The 8,278-nt window shown below is 27.7% G+C and overlaps 1 pseudogene; it reads left to right on the top strand.

The window, feature by feature from the left end:
* Nucleotides 1-5,930: 5,930 nt before the first annotated feature.
* On the top strand, nucleotides 5,931-7,165 carry LOC146720510 (uncharacterized; annotated as a pseudogene).
* Nucleotides 7,166-8,278: the final 1,113 nt, after the last annotated feature.

Here is an 8,278-nt window from a genome sequence, read left to right as displayed (position 1 = left end):
ATGTTACATGTAACATTTACGTTATATTATTTGTTACATTCCGTTTTATTACGGCAATGTAACAATTACATATCTGTGTTTGCTGGGTATATCAAGAGACACGGTAGTGTCTCGCGACCAGTTAAGGGCGTAGCGGAGACACCGTGTATCTTAACGCGAGTCGGACATTTGAGTCTTTATAATATTTCGAATCCTCAATAATGGCTGAAGCAATCGAGTTTATACTAGACTTAATCGATAGATTGAGTTTGAATTATATAATAAAAGTGTCTTTATTTCTGCTCTACGTGATTTGTAAGCAGAGATATATAAATGCAAAGTCGAAATATGAAAAATTTCTATTAAGAAACGTCCCCGTCATTATCATCATCGACCACGCATACATAGTAGTATCGTGTTACACGTATTCACACGTATACAACACATGCGCACACATATATCACACGTACACAACACATGCAAGATGCATGTAGTGGTAATTTTGTCCATCTCGCACGTTTTACAACAGATGGCGATAGTGGCGCTCCGCCATATCGGCAGCGTGCGGGGTTATGTTGGCTAACTCTCTCTCTCTCTCTCTCTCTCTCTCTCTCTCTCTCTCTCTCTCTCTCTCTCTCTCTCTCTCTCTCTCTCTCTCTTTCTCACACACACACGCACACACACACACACTCTCTCATTCTCACTCACTCACTCACTGTTCGTCTTGTGTACTTATTTAGTACATTCATGATTAAACATCTATATGCATTAATGTGAAATTTACTTACAATTAGTTTACTTGAAATATTCAATCTCTAAAGTGTTTATCTTATAAGATAGACAAAAAAATCTGAGTAAATAATGAGAAAAAAAAACAAGGATTATTATTGTCATAATTTTTTATCAATTAAGTACTCTCAACTATCCAATAATTAAATAAATACGTACAAATGTGCGCGCGTGTACACACATACACATATTGATATTAAAGAGATTGAAAGAGAGGAAGGAGAAGATAAAAATTTAAATATTCACATATATTTTCAAATATTATATATGAATTTATAGTTTACATATCTAATTAATAATGAATTTCTAATTATATTAAACATATCAAAATAAAGACATACATGTATTTATCAAATGAATAAAATTATTGAATACAGACTTAAAAAATTTATTAAACATAGACTTAAAAAATTAATTAATTAAACATATTCCAAATTTAGAAAAAATAAACTTTATTTATATATGCAACAGCTTTTTAAACTAAATTTTTAAATTCTATTTTATATTAGACAATTATCTCAATCAACATCTACGTCCACATTAGCTGCACTGCAGACTACCTCTACAGCCACATTATCTGCTCCGCGGATATAGCGTTATGCCAATACGATACATTACATGTACTTACTTACTTGCCTTTACTGTACCAACTCTTGTTCTTTCCACGTAATCATGTTTTTACAGTTATCGTTTGCTGTATATCTTCCAGCAAACTTTATTTCGTGTGAAGTGTATTTAATTAATTAAATCTCTGCGAAAGATTGAGAAGATGAAGGGATAATTCAAACTATGAACACATGGTTACATGGAAAAGACAAGAGTTGATACAATAATAAAGACATACATGTATTTGTATCCTGCTGGCATAAGGTTATAGAAGTTGATTGAGATTGAAAAATAATAATGAAAATAATAAAAAAAAATAAAGACACATGTATTTGTATCGTGCTGGCATAAAGTTATAAAAGTTGATTGAGATTGAAAAATAATAATAAAAATAATTAAAAAAAGGAAATATTCAATCATCATTTAAAAGCATATTTGAAATCTGTAGAATAAACAGTTTTTGCAAAAAATGTGGAGCATTTGAGCTCTAGTAAGTCTAAAAATAAATGTAAACATCAATTAATAATAACTGATGTTATATATATATTATATATATAAACCAATTTGTTGCAATATTCACTATAAAAGGTTGTAAGGGTAAGATGGCTAAAAGTGAATAATTTAAAAGATAGTTAACATAATTTTACATAAACTGAAATATTTCATAAAATAAAATATTTGTAATATTTCGAAGTTTATGTAAGATTATGTAAAAATTATACCTTTACAACTTTTTATAGTAAATATTGCGAGTTAAATCGATTTATATGAGAAAAATTAAGGTAATTCTATTTTGAAAATATAAGTGACCTTTAAATAACCTTGAAAATCGCCGTTTAGGAAAAAGTCTGTGTCAACTTTTTCTTTTTCGAAATCCTGCAACTTTTATCTAAATTTAATAGAAAATGTATAAAAAATGCTCGACATTAGTACACACACACACACACACATATACACACACACACACACACATATGGGTAAATTTATATAAATAGGGTGCTTTAGGAGGAATGATCAGGATTCTAGGATATGATTGTACACATCATTTTAAGCAAAGAAGTTTAGATAAACATGTTTAATAATTGTTCTATTCCGGTCATAAAAATATACAAAAATGAATAATATAATCTCTAAAAACTCACCTTTAAAAAAAGGTAAAAAAAGGCGACCAGTTAAGGGCACGCCATTAACAAAAATTATCCATTGCAAACCCATGTAGAATCCTATCCTATTGCAAACCCATGTAGAATTGTATTAAAAATTATCCATTGCAAACTTATGTAGAATCCTACATTGCAAACCCATGTACAATAGAATTGTATGAAAAATTATCGATTATAAACCCATGTACAATCGTAACAAAAGTAATGAAATAAAAAAAAAATTGCGCCAAGTGAAAGTAGAAACTTGTACCAGTGGAAAATTAAAGTTGCAGACATATATAGAGTCGTATAATGAATCAGTAAAAATTTAAATTTGCAAATGTAGAATCGTACCATAAAAAAACTTATCTTTTAAAAAAAAGATAAACAAGATGCCAAGTCCATGCGCCATGTAAAAAAGAAATAAAAAAATTTTAGTTAAAAAAACTGGGAGCGCTGCTAAATAATATTCTAACAATATTAAAATTAAATTGTTACTTTTAAACTTATTACAGTTAAAATATGTTTTGTGTTTAAATTAATTAATGTTACTTTAAGGTGCATTGTAATTTTGAAACTTAGCAGCGCGCCCAGTTTTTTTAACTAAAATTTTTTTATTTCTTTTTCACATGGCGCATGGACTTGGCATCTTGTTTATCTTTTTTTTAAAAGATAAGTTTTTTTATGGTACGATTCTACATTTGCAAATTTAAATTTTTACTGATTCATTATACGACTCTATATATGTCTGCAACTTTAATTTTCCACTGGTACAAGTTTCTACTTTCACTTGGCGCAATTTTTTTTTTATTTCATTACTTTTGTTACGATTGTACATGGGTTTATAATCGATAATTTTTCATACAATTCTATTGTACATGGGTTTGCAATGTAGGATTCTACATAAGTTTGCAATGGATAATTTTTAATACAATTCTACATGGGTTTGCAATAGGATAGGATTCTACATGGGTTTGCAATGTAGGATTCTACATAAGTTTGCAATGGATAATTTTTAATACAATTCTACATGGGTTTGCAATAGGATAGGATTCTACATGGGTTTGCAATGGATAATTTTTGTTAATGGCGTGCCCTTAACTGGTCGCCTTTTTTTACCTTTTTTTAAAGGTGAGTTTTTAGAGATTATATATATATACTCAGCAACCACCGATATATAATTGTTACATTACTATAATAAAACGGAATATAACAGGTAATATAACGTGTACGTTACATGTAACATCCATGTTAGTTGTAATTTCCCACTCATAGATGTAACATTTTAATATAACATATATTACATTGTTGTTATATTGTAATTATATACCAAATAGCACATTAATGTATTGATAAGTCAGTGCTATCTTGGGATATAATGACAATATAACTACAATGTAATATATGTAATATTAAAAATGTTACATCTATGAGTGGGAAATTACAACTAACATATACGTTACATGTAACATGCTTAAGTATATTACATTTATATACTGTGTTTGCTGGGCAACAATATGAAACCTTTAAAGAAACGCGCTGTGATCGTATGGATACATGGTGGAGGTTTTTTTGTGGGAGACGGCACCTCGAATTTTTACGGTCCCGATTATATCATGCGGAAAGATATGGTACTCGTTACCCTGAATTACAGATTAGGTGTTCTAGATACATTATTAATTAGCTCGAATTTATTTTATATGACTTTATTACGTTTGATGATCCAGTTTTTTTAACTAAATGCATACACAGGCATTCTACTCTCCACAATCCAAATAATTTACGTATATGTATGATTTTTTTAGATACCAATTTCAAAACAATAACCAATTCTCATAACTTATAACTTTTCAAAAATTTTAATGTTTTATAACTTTTTTCATAAATTTTTTTTTTTTTTTTTTTTAACAATTGTCGAATTAGAAGTAATTAAAAAATCTCGTGAAATTAATTTATTTAATCGTTAAAATTTGTGTATATATTTATATAACTTATATGAGTAAATAAGAAATATTAAATAGTCGACCAAACTAGCACAAATTAAAACTTATTAAGTTTCACGACGTTTCGACGGTGTAGTTATGATTCTTATTAATTGAAAAACGTTAAAAATCATTCAACCATATGGTCGAAACGTCGTGAAATTTAATAAATTTTAATTTGTGCTAGTTTATAATTGGTCGATTATTTAATATTCCTTATCTTACTGACTAGCGAATGCGAATATTGAAGACTTGATTATATAAATAAACTTTACTAAACGTATTAACGACATGTTTCTTTCATTCTCTCTTTAGGTTTTCTTAATTTTTATAAGGAAATGGCAACGGGAAATCAGGGCTTAAAGAATGTAGTATGGCGTTAAAATGGGTTGAAAAAAATATATTGCAATTTGGTGGAAATCCCGATAACGTCACAATTTTTGGTCAAAATGCGGGATGGTTCACTATATATATATCTAACTATTTCACCTTTAGCTAAAGGTACGAATCAAAAGGATATAATATTGATATATAGTACATATTATATAATATACATATAATATACATATTATAATACTGATATACATATGTATATTAAGAATATATTTAAGAACACATTTTATATAAAAAAATTAAAAATTTTTTATAGCTTTGCTATAGCAAAAAAATTTTAAATTAAAAATTTTTTTCTCATTTTAACTTAAATCTCGATTGCAAACTATATAATATGGACATTTTAAAATGTCGTAGAAAGTTACTTAGAAAATAAATGATAACATCCTTCAGTAAAGAAAAATTAATTCTAAATTGATAATTGACAATTAAAAACACGCTGATTAATTTTATGTGTTACATTAAGTCAAAGAGGAAAAAAGCAAAGATCTCATGATAAAATCATATAAAATTTTTCAAGTGCCAATTATATTATGTGCGAATGTGTACTTAACAGATTTATTTCATAAAGCAATATGTCAAAGTGGCGTCGCGACTGTTCCTTGGGCTTTCACTGAACAAGACGATGCTATCAATAACGGTTTGAAGTTAGCTCAGAGACTTGGTAATACGACTTCAGATCCGGAAGCCGCTTTGAACTTTCTGAAAGACATAGACGGAAAAAATTGATAAGAACAGAAGCGGAGATCTTTTTGAAGCTCTGTTACGATTATTGCAATAATAATATATTCGATAAATTACAATAAATTATTTTTTTTGTATTGATAATATTATGTTCTTACAGAATACCTTAGATATTTTGCTTGCATTTACGCCGACCGTGGATTCTCATCGAATCCTTTTTTACCAAAAAATCCATTGGAATTATCACGTAAAGGAATTAAAATACCAATCATATTCAGATATAATAGCCAAAAAGGCAATTTTTTCTTTCTAAACTTCTATTTTAACTTTAATTTTTTTGTGCAGATGTCTTTGAATGAATATTAACATATTTGAAGATTTTGTTATAAAAGTAACACTTTTAATTCAGAGACATGGTACGCACCTCAGACAAAGTATTTCACCTGCTGAAAGGCTATCAGTAACACTACGTCACTTAGCAACTAGTAAAACTTTTCTTGGATTTCTCGTATTTTTTACTTATATATAAGTTTGAATATTAAAAAAAATTTTTTTACTTATTTTATAGGTGAAAGTCAAGAGTCTCTCTCTATGAATTTTAGACTTGGACAGAGTATACCATTTCAGGTATAATAAAGGATACATGCTATGCTCTGAGAGTGGTTCTTTAAAAATTATATTTAAACATTCCTAATTCTGAAGATGTAAGGAAGATGAAGTAGTGGCTCACGATTTCGCTGATAAATGGAATTTTTCAAATTGCCTTGAAGCCATGGATGGCAAACATTGCTGCATTGATCCACCCTTAAATTCGGGATCTTTATATTATAATTATAAAGAAACGTTCAATATTGTTTTACTTGCTCTCGTTGATGCTCAACTTAGATTTATTTATATTGATGTCGATACTAACGGTCGAATATCTGATAAAGGGGTGTCGAATAAATGTACATTAAAAGATCTTCTGGAAAGAAACGCACTAAAAATTCCGCAACCTAATCCTTTACTAAGCACGAACAACGATTTTCCGTTTGTTATTGTAGGAGATGAAATTTTTACATTATCTAAAAAGGTACTCATTCCTTTTCCCAAATAGCAGTGTTCCGGAAAAAGAAATAGGAGAATTTTTAACTACAGGTAAGTATCTCTAAACAAAGGGTGATATAAAAATTTGTATATTAAAATTAGCGTAAAAATTTATTTGCACTTTTTTAATATAATTACAGATTGTCTCGTGCCAGAAGATTCTCTGAAAATGTATTTGGCGTTATGGCTAGTCGGTTTCAAGTGAGATATGATCCGGATAATGCTCGTAATATCGTAATATTTTTGCTATATGTTGTCTTTCGTACTAATACCGTTGGTTGTGCCATGTATACACTATCATCATATATAGACGTAGAGGTTGAATTAACAGGACACTTTTTTCTTGGTAACTGGAGAAATGAACAAATTCGTGAATTAGTAAGATTTCAAAATTCAAGAAGCTATCGACATTCTAATAATACTTTAGCTTTACGAGAAAGGTGGTGTGACTATTTCAATGGTGTGGGAGCGGTGCCATGGCAAGATAGAGCTATAGATCATTAATAATCAACTAAAATATATATTTAATAAAGTCGCCAGTGATGAGTAAAACCAAACAATTTATACACATTCGGAAATTTTTTATAAAATTAAAATTAAAATATTCAATTGCTTTACATTCTAATTTTTTTCAATATTATTAGAAGAGATCGCTAGTTTTGTAACATAATTAACATAATTATAACATATCTTTTTTCTTGTTTTTGATGTATGTTTTATCAGGAAACCAAAACTTAATGCAAGTTTTACATTTTCGCTTATCATTGTAGAACATTTTTCCAAGAAAGTAAATTGATGTTTATTGAGTTTATATTTTTTTATTTTTATTACATATTTAACATTTTAGAAAATATTGCTTTTATTTGGGAAAAATGTATCAAACATGGCTTTATTTGTTTTTAATTTTTGTTTCTTTTATTACGTATTAAAATTTTAAATATAGAAATATGTTACAATTTGTATACATTATCATATTATATGCAATATAAAACAAAAAATAACGATCAAAATAATATAGAGACCTCTCATAAAGTTTTTCATTTATTTTTATATGATTATATTTAAAAAATAAATCTATAAATGTTTTATATTTGAATTTTCTTGACTTTGATCTACCTGTTTCTAGAATATGTTTTATTAAATATTTGATTCAACAAATTCAAAAATGTTTATTATAGATATCAATTCGCGAAAAAATGTATTAAACAAGACTTAATCTGTCTTTAATTTTTAATTTATAATGTAATAATATAATAAGAAATTAAAAATACTATGATAATTTAACATCTAAATATCTTTATATTATCTGTAATGTGCAAAATACAAATAAAGTTAATTGAAAAACATAAAAAAACTCATTTAAATGTTTATTTTAACAATATATAAAATATCTTTTAGAAATTAAGAAATTCGAGATAGCAAAATTTTAATTAAATCTTATTTTTACATGATTATATTTAATAGAAATATCTGAATTTTTCTATTTGACTTATATATTGATCTTATCTGTTTGTAGTATCACGAGCCAAATCACTTGAGCCAAAATGGTATCGCTTGTGATGTTACCTCTTCAAAAGACAATCGAGAACTGATGACGTTTGCGGAATTATAACATAT

The sequence above is a fragment of the Nylanderia fulva genome, unplaced genomic scaffold (assembly GCF_048542155.1).
Source record: "Nylanderia fulva isolate GAGA-0341 unplaced genomic scaffold, ASM4854215v1 Scaffold68, whole genome shotgun sequence".
Lineage (NCBI taxonomy): Eukaryota > Metazoa > Arthropoda > Insecta > Hymenoptera > Formicidae > Nylanderia > Nylanderia fulva.
The sequence above is the reverse complement of the archived record's forward strand: the minus strand, read 5'-3'. Positions and strand labels throughout refer to the sequence as shown.